A 24762-nucleotide genomic window follows, 5' to 3' on the forward strand; every position below is an offset into this window, starting at 1 on the left:
TTAACTTTTCAAATTTGTATTATTGTTCAAGGAATCACCTTCGGCTTTTTTAACTGAACGCTATATATTTTTTTAATCGTAAAAATGTGTGTCAAGAAGAATTTACTTACGTATATAACTATGATCTTTAAAGCCAAGGACAGAAATTAAAAATAAAATTGATTATTCCATAATATTGTACTTATTAGTATACTGTTACTACAGATTGATAGGATTACATATCAAGTTCAATATGACTTCCATTAGCAAGAATGTTTTTCTGAACTGTGTTGATTTCTTTCCTGTTACTTTGTATAAATGTTGCATTGAATATGAATGCACTAGCTTCTTTTATCTTAGTTTGTAGATGATTTAAATCTTTGACGGTATAAACATTAGTTTTAATATGATTTCACAAATAAACGCACAGCTGACAAATCGAGGGATCTTACAAGTCATTTTATAGGTTCGCATGTTCCGATCGATTAATTATTGATAATAATACTGTTTAAAAAACGTGCTAGTAGTCTACAATTATCAGGAGAGCTCTGTAACGTTATTTAATTCATATCTTGTATGAGAAACAGTGACAGTCATTCCTAATGAATTTAAAAATTCATTATTTAAAAACTGTAAATATTTATTGCTTCGTAAACTTTTAGTATAAAAATTAGCTTAGTCATATATATTGTTAATTAAATATTAAACATATATTGTAAATTTTACCTGGAAATTTTTTCGGTTATTATATAGAGTAAGGGATGGGAGAATTTAGAGATCTGCATAGTATATGAGAATATAGGTTTAATGTCCAAGTTTAATGTCCTTGAAATATTTATCAAGGTCATTATTCCGAGCGACTTTTACCTACACATATAATAGGGAACTCATTTAATTTCTTAGCTAGTCACAAAACAATTACTTTAAAAATACATAAATTATCGTCTACATCCGTTTAATAGAATGTTAAATATAAAAATATGTTCTTTTTACGTTTCTTGCTGAAATTATTGATCGAATTATAGTAGTAAAAATAAAGTAATGAAAGTATACGTATACAAATAAATTATTCACAATTATGATCTTTATATCATATTGCAAAGTCATCGATTTTTACTATTTTTTTTATTAAATTTTTTCTTTTCTTAATCCCTTCTTAATAACGTAACTTCAATATATTAGTCTATAGTGATAACATTCTAGTAAATAGAATGTCAATCAATTTTCATTTTTGTCCTTGCACAGACTCGAAGGTCATAGTCCTGCACATGAGTAAATTTTCGTAATTACATTCAAAAGCAATAAATTCATCACTTACATCACATTTAAAAATTATAAGATTCCATTTAAAATACTGAACATTACCTTCATTTCTCGAAAAATAGTACAAATATAGTATATCATTACAATTCATAATGTTGCTAACATTGTAACATTTACTAAACGTGACATTTTCTTACAGTTGGCCTATTTTGTAATCTTCATTTAAAGATATAGAAACCAGAAATATGCCATAAGAAAATATGTTTATCATTTAGTTGAAGTCTATCATTTGACCTAAACTTAGCTTCTCCTTGATAAGTAATCAAAGAGCTATGACATTTTTCCGTGGTTACCGTCATTGTCACTTTCGTCCTGATCCATCAGGATGAAAGATGAAAGTAAAATTAACCTTTTCGTAGGGAACAACGTAAAAATACTTGTTCTATCACGGAATAGGATTTTTATTACAGAATCAAAGACAGAAACAGTTAAAGAATCATATTATAGTTTAAGTAATGATAAAAACAGTACCCGTACATTTAAATAACGATAAATAGAATACATATCTAGCTTCAAGTATTTCTTCGGCATTCTTTAAATGGCTTATTTATATATTACAGATATGACATGCATCATACAGCACCATTGGTACAGTTTTTATAGTTTCTTTTCGTTTCCATAGTTGACATATTACCTTCGTTCCCCAATGCGTTCTCTACAACAGAAGTCTTATAATTTACAAATTACACATGATTTATTGAAGCTAATTATAGGAATTGTAAATATATCTAAGAACATTCTAATAAATGATTAGTTTAGTCTAAATAATTTAACTGTGAATATTAACAAGAAAGTTGGAATAGTAGAAATTTACCTAAGTGATCTGCATTACCAATTCAATTTAACAACCGCATGCAATTCATGCTATGGCTCTGTGTCAATCAGCGGAACAAAACGGATATGTACATGTGGCCATAAAATTGTCTAAAAACGTTTGTGAAAGCGGGGAAAAGGCGTGTTACTTTCATCCCACTACTGTTTTTGTCTCCACTCTTCTTTTACTTTCTTTTCTAAAAATTCTTATTGTATGTAACATAACACTGGTCCAGATTATCATGACCACCCTGTATATTGTAGAACCATATACGGTACTGTAAAATATTAGAGCAAAATAACTTATGTAGGTACCGTATACTACTATAGCTCATGTTTTGTAGAGTTTCACGTGTCACGTGTGTGCCTCTGATACGTCGTGCGATCATCTGTTGGCTCGCAGTCAGTCGCGTCGCTTTCCTCGGATGATGATGCAGTGCTGTCTTAATGTGCGAAGCGTATTAACTTGGAGCACGATGCAATCTAATCTCATAAATTGTCGCGGAAGAAAAGTGGAGAGGGAAATTGAGGCGTACCAGAAACGTAGGAATAATATGCCAGGACAGATTATTCAATACAAAATTTGTTCACTTCCTAAATCCAACTTTCAAATACAGTCTACTCATAATTACATACCGATAAGTCGTAATTTTAATAAGTCTAACTTCGTAGAAGTCTTATAGAATATTAAATAAGGAAATCTATTCGATGAGAAATCCCTTATCATTATTTGAAATTTACTTAAAATTACTGAAACCAAGTTGATGCAAGAACAAGATGTAATTTAATTTCGTAAATTGATACACAGGATAAGACCGGGAAAGCTGACATGCATACCAAAACGTGTTGTCTTTGAACAACAGGAAGTGATACAGCGAGGCATGTTTAATATTTCTCGTTAATTTCCGAGGGCATTAAGCTGGATATTGATCATAACTTAATAATAACTTACCTGGACAAGCAATTAACGTTATCTGCTTTTATATTGGAATATTCTAATGGTTTTCACAATACAGAATCTACATCCGTACTTGTTACTCTATTAGATTAGTATAACCTGTATTGTATTGTACTATAATCTGCAGTGTATTCATGAACATAAATACACATTGAAAAGGAGTTAAATTTAAATAATGACCAAAGAGGTATCCTAATCTATTACATATTATATGCGACATAATATAATAATATAAGATTCACAACTACTTAACCACACTATCCTAAATAAATATTTATATATCATTACTTATTAATCCACATAATTGATATGCCAACACATGTGTCAGTCTAAAATGTATTTAACCTTAAGCAACTGAAGAGTTGAAATAAAAGTACCAATTTTTAAGGCATCTTTCTTATAAGACACAAGTTTTTGTATGTTTCATCTATAAACATTTCGATAAACAAACAATTAAAAACCGTAAAAAATGAAGTTATAAGTACTGAAATTGTAGAACCAATATTTTATTTATCAGAGTGTTATTTATTAACAAAATATATATAAACTTGTTACTTATAAAAACTATAAATAATCTTAGCAAAATTTCAATTCATTTACATTATTTATTTACGTGGGTCGTCCTGAACACCCTATTTAAAAATAAGAAGCATTATTTTAAAATATGGTGTATTCAGATTTCTTCTATTTTCATTCTTCAATTTTCTTCTTCACAAATTGCATTTTGATACTTACTACCTTATTTATTTCAATTCTTCAATCGGTTTATTGTTGCATTGTTCAAAAACTAATCTAATCTGAAAAATGTTAAAAACATAATAATATACAAAATGTTGCAAAGCAAGCTGTCACGGTACTAAAAGTAATGATGTATGCTTATCGCGGTTCCACCGTGTAATTCATTAACTCTACAAAAAGTACGAGTCATCGGTTTAAAAAGGAAGTAGAGGAAGAACAGTAAGACTTCCTTGCACGCGCGAAATTCGTAAGCGGAAATCAGACGACGTTTGATGCACGAGTATCGATAAGAATCCGAGGAACGAGGAGAACGAAGTGGACAATGAAAAAGAAAGAGGAGAGAACAAGAAGTAGGAAAGGTATAAGTAGTGATGGGTCATAAAGTACTTCGAATATAAATTTCTGGCCAAAGTTTTGAATCACTTTGAATTCTATTCGTATCCTAAAAGATTTAAATGTTTCGAAGTTTTGAAAAGTCTTGCAAATCTTAAAAGTTCCACACATCTTGTAAGTCTCAAAAGTCCGCCCAAAGATGAAACAATACTTTATCCAACTGGCGGCAAAATGGCGCCTTCGGTTCTTTTCAGTTTATGATAATTACTTCGTGACACTTTTACTCCCTTTAAACTATCACGAATAATTCTGCACTTTTATAAAGATTCAATGTATTGTAAAAAAGAATTAATCTAAGGTAGAACATATTATTCATAATTTGTACGTAATATAGAAAAAAACAACGATGAGCTTTGCGGCAGCACAATAACATGAGTCAAGGAAGCTGCGTTATCAGCCAGCTACGAGGGTTCACTCGTGATCGCCCCTGATTTCAAGAATTTCGATACTATCAAAAGTTTAAAAATTTTTGGAGTTGGAGTAAAATTCGAGGTGATTCGAAGTTGGAGCGTGCTTGAATTGTTTGAAAAGTTACAAGGAGTTTCGTATCTCCATCGCTAGGCAGAAGAAGCCGGCGGAAAGAGAAAGAACGATTGAAGCGAAAACAGAAGAGAGGGCGGTGTGGGCGCGGTGGGTTGGCGGAGGGGCGGGAGAGGACAGTCGTGAATGCACGAAGAAGCACGAAGTGACGAGCGGCGGTGGAAGCTTGAGGCGAACACCGGTTCTCTCACTTGTTGAGTGTCAGGCGACGAACCGAGTCCTACCGTTCGTTCGCCACGACCGATAGGGACACAACGGTCGCGTGTGTTTTTCCCGTGCGACGTTGCGTATGAACGCGCTTGCTCGTGACAGCGAACGTAAAAAGCACGTGTGTGTGGGTGAACGTACGCACGTCGTGTCAAATCGATCGATCGATCGAATACTGTATTCACGATTCGGTGGCGAAAAAGTTTTATGGAGAAACGTGAATCGTGCAGTGCGCAGGAGTTGTTGCACGTCGCGTGTCTTATCATCGTTGTTCGCTGCCACGGCGGGCAAAAGTTCCTGGAACAGCGGACGGCATCTATTTTCGAGTGCTCGAGTCACGGTATCTTCTTGCCGGCGGCCTGTCCACGACTATTATTCCCACATATTTGTTCTACATCGAATCGCACGCGATCAGCTGACAATAGATCCAAGGAGAAACGTTGTCGGGACGATGCCGGTTCGATCAGACCGTTGACTCGTCGTGGAATCGATGGAAAAAGCATCGTTGCCGTTCACGAAAACGGGAAACTTATTTGCGCAGACCGGACAAAGCAGGTCGATACGTCGCCGCTGTCAGAAACAGGCCTCGCCACCGTTACCATCGACGATTGTTGTTGTCACGATTGTTCTACACGCGTATTGCATAAGCGTCGTCGACGTGATTACATAAGAGCGGGTTGGTTTGCGAGAAAATAATCGTGAACTCGGAACACAGGATGCATTGTGTTGCGCGTGACAGACGCAGCCGGAACGTGTGATATTTCCGTTGTAAATATATATCTTACGTTTCATTGATCGATAATCATACAACACCGTGTATTTATTAAGATCGTTCGTTTTGTGAAATAGTGAAAGAATGGTTATCCACAGTGATATTTGTGAAGTTTGATATTTGGTGGTACAACGTGAACCGACGACAGAACTGCCATCTGCGGGTCAGTCAGTTTAAACTTCCCGCGCACGACGCACGTGGTAGAAAAGAGTAACGATGGCGATGAAGAGCAGGAAACAGTATACCGGGCCCAGCCTCGGATCAAAAAGTCATTATCCTGCAATCAGTCAAGCCTACTGGGCACCGCAACCGCAAAATACACCTTATTCCATCCCAGGTATTGTGATGCTTTTAATTAAAATGTCAGTTACGGTAATTTGTATAATTTGAGCAAAGGACGATGCGCAAACATGTATGAAAACAAATCAAGCAACATTTCAGGTATCTAGATGTCATTTTTTATTTATTTCAAATCTATCAATAATTATATATTCAATTTTAAATTATTTTTCTATTAAAAGTTATTAAATAATTATGTTATAAACTTATTCACCATCGATGCTCAATTGAAAATTCGTTCACTACAAATCACTTTCTTTGTAAAACAGAATAATAATTCTAGCTTATTCTAAATTTGATTATATTGTATTAGTTTTGAGATTATATGATATAATTTGATTTTCAAGTTTTTAAAGTATATAACTAATTATTTATTTGACATGAGAACTCGAAAAATCATACATTTGAGATGCTGATCTACGAATAAGCATTATTAATGATTATTAATTACAAAGTGGACGCTATTGATAAAAGTAATCAAAGAAAAATAAAATATAGGCAAATAATTATTCAAATATTTATTTTATTCTGCATATCTTACTTGCTATAAGAAAAGGAATTATTTTGATAAAAAGATTAAAACATATATTAACAATTACTTATTTCATTCATAATATTTAAATTATTATTATAATTTTATTACATTTCATATTTGTCACTGTAGACAAATTTTCTAATGACAATAGGTTATTGGATTTATGTTACTTTAAAGAATTATGGAGTAGCGCGTCTATTTACAAAAAACACCCGAGTACCTACGAACCAACCCGAGCACTTACGACTCAAACAGAGCGAGATTTTCTTAACTTCTATGCACTATTCTGCTTCATAAAAATTCGGTTTATATATTACCTTAATATTATTTAATCATTTAACGCTAATTAATTATTATTAGTCACAGACAGAAGATAAGAAAACAATTTTGTAAACATATTTACTTATGAATACTTCAATGTAAGGAAGTATAGAACCTTTTGCAAGTATGAAAAATATTTGAGTCTTAGAAGTTACATTTATTTAAAAAGTTTTAAATAATGTTCACATACAATGCTTATAATTACATCGTACTTATCGAATTCGTATATTATTTATAAATGAAGATATTTATTTTATATGACATTATGAATGAAAATAATAAAATAGCTGTTTGACTGTTCACATTATGCTGTATTTGATAAATATTGCAAAATTTGTGTACTACATAATAATGTGCGACAAGTACACTGTAAATCTTATGAAACATGCAAAAACGCGTGTTTTTCCTAAAGAAACTAATTGTAAGAACTGTAATAGTATTTTATTTGTTTGAAAGATTAAATTTTTGTTTATTTAAAAATTATATCCCTTCTTTTTAACGATCGTATAAACAGTTGTGTTGAATTTAGAAAATAACTAGAGTTATTAAAGTTATATGATGTTTTAACTGTATGTGTTGGTTCTCTTCCACTTTTTATTTTAATAATTATTAAATTACGTTACTGTATTTAATAAACTGTATCATGTTTAATATTATCACATTAAAAATATTTCAAATATTTAATTTTAAAATATTATCATATAATATATGATGGTTACAATTAAAGGTATATTTCATTATAGAATAAAAATTTATATTCGTTACATGTGCATACGTTCGGAACACGAGGTAATTATACATTGCACACGGTAATTTTTAATTTTATGACGAAGTTGAGTTTAATTACCGCGATCCTTATATTACATGACAATTTTATAATTACGCTGAATATGAAACACCTGATCTTAAAAGCTTGTTTATAAGCAGAGACATATTTTCTTTCAACGAAAGTAACATTAGAAGATTTCCAAATATTCAGACTTTTAAATTTCTAGATTTTAAAATTAGATCATTTACAAATATTTAAACTTTCAAATTTCCAAATTTTTAAATTAGATTTTCGCATATTCAAATTTCTGAATTCTCAAATTTTTAAGTTAGAAGGTTTTCAAATATTCAAACTTCTAAATTTCTAATTTTGGGTTCCAAATAGTGTTCGAACTCGCAAACTCCTTGGGTTTTTATATTTCCAAATTTTTTAATTAGAAAATTTCCAAATCTCCTGTTTCTCAGATTTCTATATTCTCACATTTTCAAATCTCCAATTCATTAAGTTATCAAATTTCGTAATTTCCCATATTGATAACTTACTAATTTATCAAAATTCTTGAATCTTGGAATCAGAAGTTTTTAATTTTCTAAAAAAAAAAAATCAAAATTTCTGAATACAAAATTAATTTCCTACTTCTAAAATGTTGATTTTTCTGAACCCTGCATTCGAAATAAAATTCAGTAATACTTGGAAGTACTTTTATGATCCAAAATACTGAAAGGAAGTGCAAATGTAAGCAATGTTCAAATGTACTTGCAAGATATTCCATTCCATCACTAATTTCTAGACGTCTGAGAAGCTCTGAAACCACAGGTTGTCATGATGAATAATCATTTCGCACCGGTATATTTATCTTGCATTTGTATTCGTGACTCGTGCCACTCGTTTTTATCATCAGTAGCGAATTATAATTTCAATTCACCCGTTCACTTCTAATGTCTGCTGTATTCATCGATGATCGTATCATCGACTGAGTAATAAAATGCTGTGTATTTATAATTCATATGCCGCCATGATACTGATGCTTTATTATAATTTTCGTGAAGGTGGAAAAAAGTTTCATACCTTGTGATATGTTAATATCTATATACTCTTTTAAATGACATTTGTTGCAATTAGAATCAGTGACACAGTATTCTTTACTTTGCTTGAATGTAATGTTTCTGCAATTCTTCTGATTCAATCGAGCCAGATTGTTTACATTACACACTGTTAAAGATAGATTAATTACGTTGTTTATTTACACATAACCCGAAATACGTTTTTGTAACGTTTTATCGATTTTGGCCGTGATTACACCCAACGATAGGGTTAGATTTCATTCCATGGGAGCTAAGCCTATATGTACTCTCTTTACTCGAAATTGATTATTGTTATTCAGAAAAGTATTTGTCATTCTTTAGTACGCATAAGAATCTTAATGAATGTGTAAAAATATGTAGAAGCAATAAAACTATATTATTTAACCCTTGACGGTCACACTGTGTTATGAAACGATTCCAGTTGATACAGCTTTAAGTTTAGCCACTTTATATCCTGAAAATCTGAGTAAACCTGTTTTAAAATCCCGGTATTTTTACTGTTTGTTTCCTCAAACTGTTACATCTCAAAAGTGTTCAGCTAAAATTTTAGCTCTATATATATGTAATATAATAAAAAAATAAATAAAGAGTTAAAACGATAAATCTCTTTATCGTTCTGTAAAAGCGTTTTTAATGTACGCCATTCAAATCTATATAAACAATAAATTCGTGAAACACAAATCGTGAAAAACAGTTCGCGCGCCGCAAATTACCGAACGTTGCCGAATAGTTCCGACCCGCATACATTCTATGGTAAACGTGCAACTCTTCTTTTAACGTTCCTTTTTATCAGAGTTTATATTTAAAAACGGTATGGTCATATTCCTCGAAGTTTTCCCTTTAAAATGAGCTCTTCAGAAGAATAGAGTTTCAAAAAGGAAAAAAGGATGCGGTGTATCTCCGTTTCAGGTAGGCGAGTCGATGTGTATGAACTTGGCACATCAATTGTTAGCATATTAAAAAAAAAGTGAAATTCTCTTTGCATACAGTTGAGTTCTATAGTTCTTGATAAATTTTAACAATAGTTTTGGTCATTTACCAGAAATAACAAAAATTTAAAAATAATATGCTAAGTTCCCAGGAAATTAGTATATCATATAACTTTTTCGAAATATACTCTAGTAAATTTTATAGTTTTCGACGACTTCTATAGTTTTATAACATAGTTCCGACTGTAGGCTAGTTCTAAATATTTATTAACAATAACAGTATATCACCCACACTATAGTGATATGCTATGCTTCTAATTGTAAGATAAGTTCTCGGTTCGTTTGAGATTTTAAGCAATAATTCTAAGCCCTCTGACGATAATTCCACGAAGTTCCGACCACTCGTTACCGTTAAATAATTATTAACAATCTGCGTTAACAGTCTGTGAGCAAAATTAAGAAAGAAGTGTTTATAAGCTCTTATATACTTTTAGTATAGAAAATTATAACAACAGTACGAAATTACAACAGTCAACTTTATTCTTCTATATTACATACAAAATATTTCGATTTTGTCCAAGTAACTTTACCAGCATATTTCATATACTTTTTAGTGTATTTTCTTGGTATTTCTAAAATGTTATTTCTGTAAAAAATTTGCACGTGATGATATTTTTGCAAAAAAATTTGCAAAATTGTTTTTAATAACAACAACGATTATAATATATCCAAATAACATATATGTTTTCTCTTATCCCTTAGAAATGTAATAAAATCGTGATATCTAAAGTGGTGCGATCTTTCGAAATGATTTAATATCGCGTAGAGTGAGATCTCAGCAGTAGTGATAGTGATCGAAGAAATGTTTGGCACAAAAATCCTTGAACACCATTTCAAACTTAAAAGCGAATAAAAGCAAGTTCCAAAATCTCGTGATACTGTTACTTCTTTGAAAATAAATTACGATGCATATTTTGGCATACTGCAGCAATTAAATGGATTATGTAAACAAGTTTTACTTTAAACTTATATTCACATACATATATGTACATTACAGTAATTATAACACATATTACCTTATTAGAAATTGTAAAAAAATACGGAAATTTCCACAAGCGTTATTTTCCAATTTATGTATTAACAAACAATTTTTCAAGTATGAAGATATTAAAGTATGAAGTATAGTTATTTGTCTGTAATATCCTTCATATTCAATTATATAATTACGTGAAATTATCAAATTTCAAGACATTTTGTAATTTTCAGAAAGTACAAACTAAGTAATGTTTATCTTTAACGAGTTAAGTAATGTTTAACACGAATAAATAGTTCTAGCCAGTTTAAAACAGTCGAACAATTCTACCTTTAGTCAGGCTGTGACCTACATGAGGTAAATCGTTAGTACCATAAGCAGATCCCCATGCAGCGTTCCATCAACCAGTTCTAATACAGTACCGTTGCATTGCGCGATCGGACATTGATCTAATTAAATTAATTACAGTACTGATCATAGCTCTAATTATAAATTAATCCACTGAATTATCATTAGAAATTCATGATATAAACTATAATAGCATACATGGTATACATTATTTACAATGTCTTTAGTTGTACATTTTGAACTTTATTTACAACTTTATTTAAAAGTTGATATTCAGAATTCTTTACTAAGAAAAATTTTAAAGTAGGAAAAACCCAATTGAAATTAATGTAAAGCTTTTTAGCACTTTGTATTTAAAAATCTGTTTTGATAGTTCTTAAAATTCAGAAACTTTTAAACTTAAGTATTTATGACCCCAAAAATTTGTCGCTTTAGTAGCTTGCAAATTTGAACATTTCTGACTTTCTAAGTTTTTGAATTTCTACGTTGAAGAATTTGAAAATATTCAGTTTGAGAATTTTTAATTTTGCAAATTTCCAAATTCGATAGATTATGAATTCGAAAATTTCCAAATTCAAGAATTTGTAAATTTTAAAATATATTAGAGAATAATTTAATGTTAAAATTTCAATATTAGAGAATATGTTAATTTATAAATTTCACAATGTGTTAATTAAAAAATTTTTAAATTAGACACTTTGTCATTATAAGAATTTTTAACTATTCAAATACATAATATTAAAAATTTGTAAATTTAGTAATTTATGATAATTTTAAAATTTAAGAATTTGTTAAGATGAAAATTTAAAAATCTGAATTTTGAAATTTATGATGCTGAAAATTGATTCTAAATACTTGAAGGTATTTTACCTGAGAAACTTGTAAGCCTGACTTTGAAAACATGAAACAGGGATTTGAGTGTTTGAAAATGGAGTCCAAGCTCCGCTTATCGGACACTAAGTACAAATGATACGGTTCTTAATCTATTAACTTACCATCGGAGAAAATTGTTTATCACCTGACCGCCGTGTCAGAAACAGACGTCATTCGGTCGATAAGAAATGGTATTTGATCGCGTGTAGGAAAGCAATCACGAAAATAGTCGTAGTCGTTCGAGGAAGGCTTTAACGAAGAATGTTAGCAGCAAACATCGATTCGATTCGCCTCCGTACACGTTCATTGTTCCGTTGATTTATTTCCTGATATTTCGTCGCGACTGCAATCGTGTGCCATTTGTAACGGTGCAGTCGAAAAAAAGGAACATACAATTTGTGGTTTGTTAGCAATCTCTCTTATCCGTAGATGCTACTTCTTTTCTCTGCATTTTTTATGCGTACAAAAGTTGTTAACTTGATTAAAATACAATTCAGTGAACCGATACAGAACAAGCGTTCTTCAAGAGTCCTTAACTCCTTGTTGTATTTTGTTGCGAGGATATTACGCAAAAATAATACACTTATGTATTATAAAACCACAAGTGAGGTGCATATTCTGTACTTGAAATTATCGTAAAAATTCTTATTATCCTAAGAACATTCGTTCCGAGTTAATATAAAGTTGGAAGTTTGTGGGATTATAAAGATTGTTCTTTATGAGTTTGTGATGTAAATGTCATTTGTTTATTGTTATTTATCATTTTTATTTCTGGGGGAAAACTGTATTTTCAATTCTGTTTTTCATTCATTTTTTCATAAGAATGATTTCAATTTTCAATTCATTTTTTACAAGATTGATATCAATTTCTAAATTTGCAGATTTAACACTTTTACATTCCCAAACTCTTGAATTCCTAAATCCTCAAATTTCTACGTTCTCAAGTTCTCATATTTTCAAATGTTCACTTTCTTGAATTCTTATCTTCCGAAATTCTCAAATCGTGTTATACAATTTTCCAAATTCCCAAATTTCTAAAGTCTCAAATGCTCATATTTTCAAATTTTTTAGTTAGAACATTTCAAAATATTCAAATGCTCAAATTTTCAAATTACTAAATTCTAAAATTCCAAATTTTCAATTACCAAATCTTTAAATTTCCAAATTCCAATATTCATAAATTTAAAACTCAGAAACCTATTAATATTTCAGAAATCCAAGTTTTCTCTTCGTTCGAAAACAATTTTCTCCACCAATCTTGACAATAATTTAATTACTTAATAACCGAATGCGCACACCGGAATACAGTTCAAGTTCACAGTCATATTTTAGATTTTAGAGCATTTAGTAATACAGTTGTTGATTCTATAATGTTCCGACTTAAACACGATTATGCTGTCCAATATAAACGTTCATAAAGTATACTTAACCACGGTTAAACATTTCCTTGGACATTAGATAACTGAAATACAACAAAACCTTCAAATTTATTGGTTGGGATGTATTTCACTTGGTCACATTTAAAACTTACTTCACTTATTACTACCTGTTCTACGTAGATACATTTTGTTAATTATGTCTTGTTGACTTTGTTTTTATCATGTTGCAAATTATATTGAATAATCCATCAAATGATATCATAGGTTTTTACGTATTCTGACGTGACATTATCGTAAATGAATATACTTAAATTCTAAAAACAATGCATGAGTATACATACCTGACAGTCACTGTTTTTGCATTCATTAAATTGTACTGTTTTTAATGCCAACATTTATTTCTGTGCATTTTACGTTTAGTCTGATGGTTACTTGTGTAGTTTAATTATTCTCAAACTCAAGGATTTAGTTATCTACTTTTTACATACAGGGTGTTTTCGAAATGGTGGCACATGAAAAAATAAGACAAAAATATTGAATACAATTTTTTTAGGTCACTTTATTTTTGAGAGGACTGAATTTGAATAATTTCAAAGTATTAATAAAAAAATTTGTTCACAATACATAAAATGATAAATGCAACAACGTTTCATTACTTTGAGAATTAATGAATGTTATGGTGCAAATAAGTAGAATCATTAATAATACTAAAGTGTGTTATCAGACACACAGACATTTTTCATAATATTATTGATGTAGATAGTAATGTTTAATGCGATTTTAGTCGATGATAAGAACACACAAAAGTAACAAACCTATTAAAGTAATGGAAAGTATTAAACCTTTTTCAGCGATATTAATAATTATAGCTGTTAATTTATATTTATTCACTGCAGAATGAAGAAACAATTTGTTAACTTTATCACTTTCTACATTGTAAACAAACTTTTTTATACTTACTTACAAAACGTTCAAATTTAATTTTTTTAAAATAAAGTCATACATGAAAAAATAGCATTTCATATTTTTTACTTATTTTTCCATATTGATTTATCCACTTTTGTACAATTTCGAGAACACCCGCCACAATTTTTATACATAAAATAATGTTACATACACAAATTATATGTAACAATTATATAAATGAACAAAACAACTATATTTTACACATAATTACATAAATTGTAATTATAATTTTAGAGTAAAATATACTTGTGTTCTTAAACTCACTGATTCAATTGTAGCCTATAATTTTTATATGTAAATCTTACTTCATATAAAATGTATACAATAGTTTGTATTAAATTTCAATTTTTTCATATTCGCAACAAATATTATTTTGTCATCAAATCATGAAAATCATTTTTGAAATTAGTTGACCGATTCTTGAAATCAGGCATTTGATATGCAGAAACTTGACAAACAGCTTTTCATTCGTTTTGAACTTTGTTTACTTATTTAAATTGATCAAAATTTGTTCCGTCCAAAGGAAACGTGAAGTTCCTTGAATACTTTTGCAGTTCGTTTACTTTCTGTGCAATGTGTTTCATTCGTCAAACGAACGACTGATGCGTCACGTTAGATACATTACGAACGTGGTGTATCTTTAAACGAACAGCTATACTAATAACAGCACACCAAGGCCATACAACGAACTCATGCAGTTAATTAAATTTTCTTGTTAGAAGGTTCTATAGAATATTTCATAGACACTCCATGAAGGGCCTTCAAACCGTCCTATTTTGTTCACTGAAGCTCATATTAATTATACATTCTTGTATGAAACTGTTAGGTCGATTAAAAATTTTAACAAATTTTTTTGCTTCCAATTTAGTGAACAGTGAACAATTTGTCAAATTGAAGAACATTCCTGGATTACTGGATTGTGGACATAACTTGTGGACGTTACTGCTTGTGAACATAAACTTCTTTGTTTGTAATTGCTAATTGTTTATAGTATGACTGAATAACAAAGTTTTTTAATGTATTCCTGAGTTAATTAATTTATGAGATTGTTGGAGAACCAGATTCAAATAAAGTGGTTTCAACTTTATCGTTAATTTATTATCACAGAAATAATCTTACTCTAGTTCTAAATATAAGTTAAATATAATTAGCACGGTCAAGTAATTGTGGGAATCTTACGCGATAGGTGAAAAATCCTCAAAAGAAAACTTCTTGTAGAATTTTGATTAGTTGAAATTATTCAACGAGGGTGGGGAAAAAAACAGAGATTGGGTAGAATACTGAACGAAAGTGGATTTTTAACCGACTTCGAAAAAGGAGGAGGTTACTCAATTCGATCAGTATATTTTTTTTTCTATGTATGTTCGCGCATTACGCCTAGCTGGATGGACCGATCGGAATGAAACCTTTTGCATATGGTAGGTGCTGACTCCCCATTGGTACCATTATCAAAAAATTTTTCATTTTTCAATTGCAAAGTGTTGTTATTGCAAAAAAACCGGCAACTTTTGAAATAAACATTTCTCGATTTTAGTGCGCTTTTAATATCTTATCACGGACATGTTTTTGAATAATTTTGTTCATATACAAATTTCGCGCAAAGCTTTTGTTTTCGAGATATTAGCGAAAATTGTTGTTAACTTTTGAAACCAACGACGAACGATTTTAATGTCCTTCTAATACGTTATTAGTGGCATGATTCTGAACGAGTTTTTCCTTATGCATAATTGACGGAAATCTCTAGTTTCCGTGATATTAGCGAAAAACTATTGTTACTAATATTAGTCGAACGCCCCGTGCTATGCACGGGAAAGACAAAAAAGGGCAATTACAATGCTCTGTACCAAAACACTAAACTAAGCTTAACCGCTCTGACACGCGACTTATACAGCAAGATGAGTTCACGTTGACGTTGGTGTATTATTCCCATTGCTTGGTACAGTCTCCGCATCGTTCTAAAAATGCATCAATTTGATTTGTTAGAAAATTTGTTGCGCAGGATCTGTTATTATTTTACGGATACTTTGACCCTTGCGCAGTTCTAAACCGTAAGAGGTATACATGCGCAGTAAATTTTTGCAAAGAAAGTTAACAAAGAACAAATGCATGAAGCACCCTCAATCATGATGTAATTAGTTTGTATTTGTCCCTGAAAGAGTGTCCCTTATTTTTTTTTCTATGCATGTTCGCCGGTTTTTTCCTAGGTGAGTGGTCCGATCGGAACAAAGCCTTTCGCATCTTGTAGAGTCTGACTTCCCATTGGTACCATTACCAAAAATTTTTTCATTTTTTAGTTGCAAAGGATTATTGTTGCAAAAAAAATTGAAAAACAAATATCCATGTTGTCTTTTACTAAAGACTTTTAATTTTGCGCCGCCTCCGAAAAGGTTGAAATGTATTTAGTATACTACCTAATGAGTAAATAGCTTTTATTCATATCTGTTACGTAATTGTATGAATGAATGAAATAGAAATTACTTCATTAGGAAATAGAAATTATTTTATACTTTTTAGTGTATTTCGAAGTCGGCGTATTTTTTTTCTTAAAATTATTTTATTAGAAGTGGAATTTTATGGGTACTTAAACGGTCTAAGACTGACGACAGGAAGGGACCCAAGGTGAAGGGCAAGGAAATGGGAAAAAGAAAGTATTTAGCGAACATATAGTTAGGATCTTCAACAAGATATTTTAGTGAATTATTACAGTGATAATTAACTTCGCAACCATTTTTTTCTGTGCAGAATCTTTTATTTAAATTCAACAAATAATGACTTGTTGGCAAAGTATAGCACTAGTTGAATGAATCATTTTTTGCAAAGTTTGTATTAATTTTTCGAATTCACTGCAGTAGAATTTTAGTGATTTTGATGAAATGTAGAAGATCGCAAAATTCGTATCTAACCTTGTGGTACAACTAAATATTGCATAAATACATTGTTTACGTAGTTTTTTATTATTTGTAGCACTTCGACAGTCAATGTCATTTTTTATGACTATAATATGTAACTTTTTGCATTTGCATTCTTTAGTTTGTTTCCATTTATCATATTTATTAATTCTACCTTGAAAGGCTTCGAAAAAGCAGTATTTTTTAGCGTATTAAAATCAGATTATTAAAATCAAACCGAATAAATTACTCATTGATTGATACGATTACTTGCATTTAGTTACATTTTTTTATTATGTCCTGAGTTTTTTCTTTACATCATTTTAACCGGTATTTACACGGTGTTCAACAAAATATATACAATTAAACGGGACACATCATCTTTCTATTAATTATATTCAACCAGTGATACACCGTATGGTTACTCAAGATGCCTCTGTATGAATTATGGTCCAGTTATGCAAATCGGTTTATCACGGTAAACGGACGACAGAAAAGCTTTACTTTTTGGTTCCAGTTAGTGTCCCACTGACTTACATTTTCTTATCATGCACATTAGTCGTTCAAAGTGATTTTTGTTGATATTAAATCTCAATTAAAAATTTCATTATCAAACTTCTTCGAACTGAATGATGCAAAGTAGGTAACGCTACATACATAGATAGATTAGATGAGTAAATATGAGTTTACTGAAATTTTGAACATCATTTTCAAATTTTACTCATTTACATATATTGACTGCCATATTCAAGGGTTTGCATTTCAATAAATTTAAAAATATTGGTAAACACTAATAGACAAGTTTTTTATCTTCTGTGGTCTTAATGTATTTTTATCATTGAAAAAATAAAAGTGTTATTATTCTCAAATAAACTTGTTTCACTTTCGAAATTAATCAATTATTGTAATCATTAATTAAACGAATAATATTTCAGTTGTCCAGGTATTCTTTTTCTTTATTTCTTTGAATCATTTTAGTTCGAATTGTCTTCATATTCGGGTCCTGACTGCAAGATTCTTTTTTGTTATCAATTCTCATGGTTCTTATGTTTATAAACATAATAAAAATAATTAAATTCCTTGAAAATGAGAATTTTACTGAGGTAGCATTATTACGCAGAAAAGTATTTTTATTTGATTATTATTACCTGCCAGCTTCACTTTTAGATACATCATTGTTGTAATTTTCGTTGAAATCACTTTGAGCAATATTCCTTTATAATAAAATACATCACAATTCATAACGTATTTTAATTTTCAAATAATAGTGAAATTGTTAAGGGGTTTTGTGCACCGATATTAAAACGAGATCTGTGTCTTTGTTGAGTATTTATTAGGATCTGAACTAGAAATTGCTTGTAAGCTGATAATAAAAATCAACAATGATATCTAGACAGACCTACAGCACATTTTCACTCGTATTGAGGTTATACCACCAATGCTATACAATTTGCTGTTTGTCACGGTGTTACTTAAATTTACCAAAGCTAAATAGTACCGTAATACATTTCGTGAAAAATAATTTCAACCTAACGTCGACTTATATCACTTTCAAAATACACATCTTTCCAATACCATTAATCTGTTCAACTTTCATCGCCCAAATATTAAGGAATTATTTTGCATATAGATTGCATACAGATATTTCATTCAGTGCTATCATTATCGTCATTTTTTTCAAACATCGATTACCCCACTTTCAAAAGAAACGGCACATATAAATATCATATAAATTATTAGTGTAATCTCAACGGTATTCAGAGAGCTGTACCGTTTTAATCCCTGAATTATTCCGTTAATAGTTATTTAATAACAGTTTTAATTTTTGACTGAAATGTTTAGATTTGATCATCGATTACCATCGTGATATCGGATGTATTAATTAAACAAGCGTTAGAGACTGCAATTAAAAAAATATATTAGACTTTGCGATTATTTATTTTTAATGAATTGGATTCAATCTTCAGTCAACAAAAGTATGATCACAAGTTAATATTCTAGCTCATGTGGCCCAACAGTTAGCGAACGAAACGTTTCCTTTATTACAACAATAAATATTCATGGGTTCTTGTGGTATTAAAGTAAATGCGCGTTCAATTACTCCAAATATTTCTTGTAAATTTCTTTGAAGATTGCTGCAGAATTTGAATGGATACAATCTGGAGGAAGTGTGGTTAATTTTCGACAATGTAAGCCTCGACAAACCACAGGAAATGCGTAATCTTGTTAGCCAGAGAAGGCACACCTTATTATTTCTACTACCATATTCTCAAATGATAAACCCTATTGAAAAAATTTTCTCACAAATTAAATTCTGTACATGGAATATCTTGACTGATTCTTCAAATCGTGAACATTGAATGGATGTTGTTAGCACTAAATTTACAGACATTGGATGACCACTTATTTGTAAATTGAAACTAAGTTAGAAAAAGAAATTAATAAGGTGTAAAACATACTATTTTATACTATGACTCTTTATCAAAAGAATAACATACACTTAAACACAATAGCAAAAGTTAATATACTCTTCAACAAATTATTATGATATAATTTATAAATAACCTAAATGTTATTATATTTATATTCTAATAATAGATTTAAGTTCTTTTTTTTTAAATTTTTATTTGTTAAATTTTACTGTTACTTCACGAAATTAATAATTATTTTATGTTAAGACCTCTAAGATCCATCATTTTTACGATTTCCGTAGATGTAATATTAATTATACTGTTGCAACCATCATTCCCACAAATTGCCATAATTATTACATGAAAATGTAGATATAATTATTCTATTCAGCAGTAATCATTATAGATGAATTTGTGCATATTTTTTTAAGTAAACATTTTACATCGTTTTGTATTTAAATTTATCACATGTAATAAAACTTTTCTGTCGGTATAATTCCACTTGTTAAAATAATTTAAATAAATTTGTAGCAAAACTTGAATTGCGGAGAAACAAGTTTGATTTATAAGAATGTGAATTTTATTTGTGCAAGGTAAATTTGATTTACAAAAAGATGAATTTTATCTATGAATAGGTCAATTTGATTTATAAGAAGGTAAATTTGATCTATGAATAGGAATTTGATCTGTGAATCGGTGAATTTGATTTACAAAAAGGTGAATGCATTCTATGAATCGATGAATTTGATCTGTGAATAGATGAATTTGATCCGTGAATAGGTGAATTTGATCCGTGAATAGGTAAATTTTATTTGTGAAGGATAAATTTAATTTATAAAAAGGTTTTGATCTATGAATAAGTAAATTTGATTTGCCAAATGGTGAAGCTAGTCTATGAAAAGACGAATTTGATTACGAAAAATGTGAATGGTACATCCAAGTTTATCTGAAGCACATAAAGGTGAATATGATCTACAAAAAGGATTAATCCAAAGCGCAAAACCTGTATTATAATACTGTTGGCAACCCTACCTCGAGCAATGCAGCCCCAGTTATACGCGGTTTTTTTTCTTGATTTTTAGGGTCAGCTATACGCTGATTTGAGAGGGTTCAAAAAGAGCGAAAGGACATGTGATATCCATCAGCCATAAATTACAGTAGTCGCAACAGCGCGTTGTCTATCAAAAAAAAGGCGAAATAGAGCCGCTCACCCTGTAGCAACATTTAACAGGTTCGGTGATGCCAAAAAATCGTAATGGACAGCGTACACCCCTAAGTTCATTAGAGGATATACGGTGGTAAATCAAACAGATTCGATCTCTAATGTCGTGACGGTGATCGATTGTCATACTTTAAAACAGCGTTTCTCAACCTTCTTGTCGCGTGATTTAACTGTTTCCCGTTAATCAATACATTAAATCGTGTATGTTTGACAAAAATTTTTACATGTAAAAAATAACATTTAATATATTATACTGAACATTATACGGAAAATATATTATATTTGGAACAGTAAAAATGAGTTTTCATTTATAACAAATACTTTAACGGTTTTTACTGTGACACATGTGTTTAGAAAAAGTTTATATAGCATTCATAGCAAAAGTAATGTTTAATGTACAAGTTCATTACAAAAGTTTATAACCCATTGCTGTAAATATTTATTATGAATTCTATTCTAAATTTATGAACATTGAAGCGGTATTTGTTAATAGCATGTTTTTTAAATTATCATGTAAAGATAATGTGATAAATGGTCTCCAAAGTGAAGAAATAGTAGAGGAATAAGGCTCCAGTCAATTGGTCGCTCTACGAGAAAAAGTTTTCACTTTGTTTTGATAGACGTCAGATTTCGAAAGCTCCCAAGAATTAAATAATTCATTACTTGATCCAATGAAATTAGAATCGTTGTCCAAAACAGGTTCATAGAGAATCCTCATTTAACGATGAAACATTAAAGTGTCGCAATAGAGGACTTCATCATAAGAACACTCAAAAATTCGAAGTGAACTCCCCTTATTATGAGGCATACAAAAATTGCGATGTAAATGTTAGCTTAATTACGGTTCCGATGTTTTTGTTCCTTGATAGTGGTAATGGTCCGTGGTAATAGATTCCAACATTGGTGAATGAACGGGACTCCGTGACCCTTGGAGCAGGTAGTTTCTCATCATGTAATGTATGGGCGGTGGTTGAACTCAACGACAGTCGATAGTACAATAGTATACGGACTTCTTGACCGTTTTCTGCACCTGACTTCGGTCGTTATTAGGTCGATATCGACGCCTTACTGCCTAAAGGGTCGTTAGAATACTTTCGTGCACGTGCACTTTTGTGTTATCTTATAAAAATGAGTACTATTGCACGTACTTTGAGGAGAAATATCGGATATTTTTAATTGAAGACATTCAATGAATTTTACAACCGATTTACAACTCCTAATAATTTGTTATGGTATAAGAAAGGATTCAATCGTTATGTTTTTTTCATTAAATTATGGTTCTATTCCTTGGCGAGACATATCTCGCTTGAGAAATATAATCGTTCCTAAAGACATTGAACTTGTGGTCTGTTTTCTATTTTCCAAAATCAAACGATATCAAATTATAATCTGGTAGTAGCATGACACGACATGTTCTGTATGTATTGGAGAAATTTGCCAATTTCAGATTCCTAGAAATGTCGATTGTTGAATGATTGATAGGCTGATCTGGGACTGAAGAAATTCTTGGAATAATCAAGAAGCTTACATGGGATGATAATATCTGGTATTTAGTTGGAAGTTCGCTGTAGTTGAGTATCTTGACATCATGAACAGGGAATTGAGAATTCCACTGAGAATAAAACACTTGTTCTGTAAGATGTGAGTTTTTAGTGAGGATCATGAAATTTGTCAATATACGAGTATTAATCAGATAAGAAACAGTGTAAGAAACAGGAAATATTAAAAATACCAAAAAATACTATACCGTTTGTTCAACCATTTGACATTAATAAGTTTCGAAGTTGAAAAAATTTTGTTCGAAAAATTTCTAATCCTTTAGTTTTATTGAATTTAGATACAAATTTATTCACAAAAGACAATGTAATAAAAATTGATAGAGTTAAAGTTGAATGCTTGCTTCTAAAGATTATGCTATATAGTGCGCGCAATAATGAAATTCAATGAAGAAATTCATTATTAAAAGTCAAATAAATAAACTTATACCTTCGGCTAAAAGTTTCATTGGCCATAGAAACCTATGTTCCGTGTAGCGACGATTGGTACCGTAGCGGATTTATATCTGCCCGCTGGACCTTCTCTAGCTACCGATGGAACAATATACATCTGATATTGTCCAATTGTTAAAAACATAACAAATTATCGTATAAAAAGGGCTCACCCTCTTCGAAAACAAATCTCAACTCATTTCCCGTAAAAAGTAGGAGAAAATTGTATACGTAATAATTATTACTAAATTGCAATAAACAAAACATTCCAAAAACACGTATCCCCTATTTTGATCCATTGTTTTTTGTATACAAATCTGCAAAAAAATCGAACTGCATTTAGGGAGAAAAATTGAAAAAAAATCCAATTTTTTAATATGCTATTTAAATAAATAATTTCTTCCGAAATTTTCGTTATTACCTAAATTCCTGACTAAAAACTACACAATTTAAAAAAAATTCACCTTCCTACACCCTCTAGTTTCCGAGATAATAAAGAAAATGTGTTTTCAACCCCGAACTTTGAGGGCTATTTTCACCCCCTCAACATGAATGTCAGCAGATATAAAAAAATACGTGTCAAATAATTTTTGAAAAGCTACCACATATGTAAATTTCATTAAAATCCGCGTGTAATACCTTGGTGATGTCCTCTGTTAGTAATCCACTTAATATGCGCATGGGCGTTAATGCCTGCGTGGTCACTCACTGTGATTTCTTAAACAATTATCACACACATTGTCATATTTAAACCTGTTTATTGCACTGCGAATTGAGTTCGTGCACTTAGTAAGTTTGTTATCCAACTCGAAGGACCAAAAATGTTTACGAGCCATGGGTCATGGAAGAACCCTTATGATGGCTAATCAGGTCGACGAAGGTCTTAAAGTTTTGCCTCACAAATCCAATGTGTGTGTGTCGTGAGTTAGTAGGAAATGTGCACTTGGTTGTGGTGGAATCTTCACGAGATACTCGCGTCTTGAGAACGAAGGTCGTCGAGTGATAGATAGCTATCACGCGAATCTCTAAGACGGAAGTTCGTCTGAGTGAATTGGTATTCACGAGAGATCCGTATCAAGACTAACGAGTTGCTCAAAAAGGATGAGGTCTGAGACCATGGGAGGGGGAGTTCGAGCCGCGGAGGTGTCTACCAGGGAAGACCAATCAGGGTCAATCCGTAATTTGGTAAAACACTGATTGGTGACACGACTGAGCAAATAAGATCGTAAAACCTTTACTCATTATTTTATCGTGTTGATGATGGACGTGGTGACCCTTGAATATTTTGGGTCTTTTCAGGCGCCTCGGCCTTGGGGCATACTGCGCGAGCAAAGCTGCTAAGTGCTTGAGCAAGAGTGCATCTGCCAGTCGGGTGACACGGATTTCGTAGACACTGTCCATCGCACAGGGTGCACAGTTTAGGACATAGTAAAGAAACTTCTTTAAGAAAATATATACTTTAGATGAATAGCGTACGTTCTGTCTTGTCAGCAAGGCTGCTGACAATAGTTCAAAAATCCGTGTTGTGGAGACGTTCTTGAGAGGTCATAAAATATCTATTTAATGTTCTGCAACTGATGCATAGTTTGGAACTGGCGTCCAGGCTTCAAGAGGGCTCTAAAAGAATATTCTTTTAACTGTGACGCATTGCGAGAGTTCATACAACTGGGAACAATAAAAGTTCTCCATAAGTTTAATCTGACAAAAGTTCCCCATAAGTTTAAAGTGGTAAAGGTTCTCAATAAGTTTAATGTGATATAAGGTTTCCATAAGTTTTGTATAAGTCAACTTCAAAGTTGAAAAAGCAGTCTATTTATTTTTTATAAATACAATATAAAATTGACGGAAAGAGCAAACTTGAAGAACATTGTAAATAAGTTATAGAAATAAATATTTATTTTGCTAAGATTGTATTACAACAAAGTTTTCATGCATCGTGACTAGTTAAAAATT

The 24762-nt window shown here is 31.0% G+C and overlaps 1 protein-coding gene and 2 long non-coding RNA genes across 23 annotated transcripts in view; 2 read left to right on the forward strand and 1 right to left on the reverse strand.

Annotated features, from left to right (window-relative positions):
- The window catches only part of LOC100883744 (CUGBP Elav-like family member 1-A), a 1238863-nt gene that overhangs the window by 1085319 nt on the left and 128782 nt on the right, over positions 1-24762 (forward strand). The gene's annotated exons all lie outside the window — the stretch shown is intronic.
- LOC143263944 (uncharacterized) lies at positions 4893-15353 on the forward strand. The gene is made up of 2 exons (XR_013038262.1): positions 4893-6060; positions 15169-15353. It is a non-coding gene; the product is annotated as an uncharacterized LOC143263944 (long non-coding RNA).
- LOC143264524 (uncharacterized) lies at positions 21198-23875 on the reverse strand. The gene is made up of 4 exons (XR_013038264.1): positions 23449-23875; positions 22808-23126; positions 22350-22453; positions 21198-22272 (listed from the first exon to the last, which is right to left on the reverse strand). It is a non-coding gene; the product is annotated as an uncharacterized LOC143264524 (long non-coding RNA).

This window comes from Megachile rotundata, chromosome 5, assembly GCF_050947335.1.
Source record: "Megachile rotundata isolate GNS110a chromosome 5, iyMegRotu1, whole genome shotgun sequence".
NCBI lineage: Eukaryota > Metazoa > Arthropoda > Insecta > Hymenoptera > Megachilidae > Megachile > Megachile rotundata.